This window comes from Octopus bimaculoides, chromosome 28, assembly GCF_001194135.2.
Source record: "Octopus bimaculoides isolate UCB-OBI-ISO-001 chromosome 28, ASM119413v2, whole genome shotgun sequence".
Taxonomy (NCBI): Eukaryota; Metazoa; Mollusca; class Cephalopoda; order Octopoda; family Octopodidae; genus Octopus; species Octopus bimaculoides.
In genome coordinates this window covers 14,763,715-14,766,669 of record NC_069008.1, presented here as the reverse complement: position 1 = coordinate 14,766,669, position 2,955 = coordinate 14,763,715, and the positions used below count along the sequence as shown (strand labels likewise).

At 38.4% G+C, this 2,955-nt stretch overlaps 1 protein-coding gene across 1 annotated transcript in view; it reads right to left on the bottom strand.

Annotated features, from left to right (window-relative positions):
• LOC106878991 (histone deacetylase 2) overlaps positions 1-2,955 on the bottom strand; it is a 219,318-nt gene that overhangs the window by 180,977 nt on the left and 35,386 nt on the right. The window lies entirely within an intron of this gene.

The following is a 2,955-nucleotide window of genomic DNA, read 5'->3' as shown; positions in this document are numbered from 1 at the left end:
GAATAGCAGTTTTTTGCTATGTTTCTGTTATGTTTTTTGCAACTTTAATCATAAAGCATATTACTCTACTTCCAATATTCGAGTACTATTTTTTCCCCCCACCTTGTTTCCCGTTTGTGCTTACTCTGTTGTGTGTGTGTGTGTATATATATATATATATATATATATATATATATACACGAAGGGGTACCCAAAAGTAACCAGAAACGTTCTCCATGAGACAAGCCTATTGTAATTCAGGCTCTGCTGCTAGAAGCCACTTGATGTGACCCCTCAGGCATCAGTCTGCCAACAGACTTTGCCTTGTGAAGTCGTACAACCACATGGTGCTTCTCCCTTGTTCGTTGGTTTTTGTGATGGTTAAATGAAGGAAATTCTGTTGAAATTCTGTTTTCTGCTGGGAAAAACGGCAGCCAAAGCAGCTTCCAAGGATGCTGCCATGAGCAAAACACAAGTTTACAAATGGTTTCACACTTTAGGAATGGTCATTTATTGCTTGAAGACCAACTTCGTTCAGGTCGACTGCTGACCTCATGAATGACAGCATCACGAAAATTCATGAACTGATCATGGAGGACCATCACCGAACAATTGACGAACTTGTTGATACGACTGGTGTGTGTCCTGGAGATCCTGCCAATGAATTTTGAGTGAGGAATTGCGAATCAAGAGTTACAACAAAATTTGTGCCTCACTTGCTCACGGAAGACCAAAAACAGTCACAACTGAATGCGTGTCGTGAACTGAAACAACAGTTGGAAGTTGATCCAGACCATCACTGGTGACGAAAGCTGGTACTATGGAATTTGCAGTTGTGGAAGAGATGAAGGAAAAAAATGACAAGGGCATTAAAAGGCATAAATTTGCAAGAGTTCCAGCACTGCTTCGAACAATGGAAAACGCATCTGGACCGATACATTGCTGCAAATGGAGAATACTTTCAAGGCAACAAAAGTGTGAGCATGTAAAACTAAATGAATAGAATAATATTGCAAAATTCCAGTTTCTTTTGGGTACCCCATCGTATGTGTATGATACACACACACACACACGTTTATACAAACGTGATCCTTCTCTTCATATCAAACTACAGAAAAATGTTTCCAACAGTTCTGGCACTCACTGATATCTGGTCACAACAACAGGCAAATTACATATGAAAATATACACAAATAAACATACGTAAATATATGTCTGCACAGATACCTACATACATACATACATACATATATATATATATATATATATATATATATATATATATATATATATATATATATATATATATATATACATATATATATATATATATAGGCATGCACATAGGTACAAACGTTTAAGTTTGCTTATACATGTATTTATATGCATGCATATAAATGCATTTGTGTGCCTATACACACGCTATGAATATACATATATATATATATGGATATGTACTCAAATGTATGAATGTGTGTATGTTTATATGTATTTACAAACGTGTGTGTGTGTGGCTATATACAGTCACATAATGTATATGAATATATGAATACCTGTGTGTGTGTGTGTGTGAGGCATGATTGACAGTGACTTTGAACTTTCAGCTCGCTCCCCTTCGCATTTTGATGAAAGAGAACAAGCCAGAACTTCGAAGTCACTATCAACCTTCTCCTTGTGAAAGTTAATAATAATGTACTCTACTGAAAAGTTGTTAGTAATCCTTATGCTTAATGCAAAATTATTTTAAAGTATAACTTGCCATAAAAACAATTACACACACACAAGGTCTGATAAAAAAATATCAGAATTGTCGCTATGGTAACGGAGCTAAAGTACACAGAGTGAAGCTTCTTGGCACAGACTGACCTCATGACCTCAGACCATGTTGTGCATGCACACTAAGTTATAACATTCTCACTCACTTCTGCTGTTTATAGCAGTGCTTGGAAGTAAAGTGTGTAGAGACAGAATTACATATGTCCAGTCAGCAGGTTTTTGGTCAAACAACCACCATATTCCCCAGATCTCACCTCTTACGACTTTTTCCTCCTTCAAAAAATCAAATTCTACTTGAAAGAAATGTAACGAGGCAGCTGCTCTTTATCCCCTTAAAAAAAAGGAGTTCCAGGAATGCTTCCGTCAATGGAAACAATGATGGATAATAAAGTGTGTGGTTTCACAAGGGGAAAACTTAGAAGACAAAATGCCAAATTGATATGTGTTGTCGTTTTCTTTTTACAGCATCACTCCCTATACTTTTTGATCAGCCCTCACACACACACACACACACACTTTATCTTTCATTAGATGGTAAAACAAAATAAAGGGAGAAAGAGGAAAGACTAAGTGAATATTCCTCTTTACATATCATTATTATTATTATCGTTATTATTACTATGGATGCTGTTCTTATGGGTGCAGATATGATGCTTGCTAATGGTGGTGTCCTAGATAGTGGTGGGCAGAAATGTCTCCAGCATCAAATGATAGGTGAATCAGAGGTATCCAGCATGTATATTTCAGTATGTGTATATATGTGTGTGTGTGTGTGTGTGTGTGTGTGTGTGTGTATTTCTATACTGGCTTATGTACGCATGTATGTATATACATATGTGTGTGTGTGTATATATAGATATGTGTGTGTGTGTGTGTGTGCGTATGCATCTATGTGTTTATATGCTTCTCTATATGTATATGTGTGTGTGTACGTGTGTGGAGGCAAGGGAGATGAACAGAAACGTGTCTCTGAAGAGTAACACGGTAAGTACCTGGGGGTGGGGAGATGGGGAGAGAGAAGAGGGCTTCATTGGCAGATGGCAGCAACAGCCCAGAGCCATGGAGGGAAGGGGAAAGTAGAGTGCGTGACGTGGTGGTGGCGGCGGCGGCGGCGGTTGTGGTAGTACTGATGACAATGGTGGTGGTGGTGGTGGTGTAGTCGATGACGGTGGTAGTGGCGGTGATGATGAGATGGTGGTG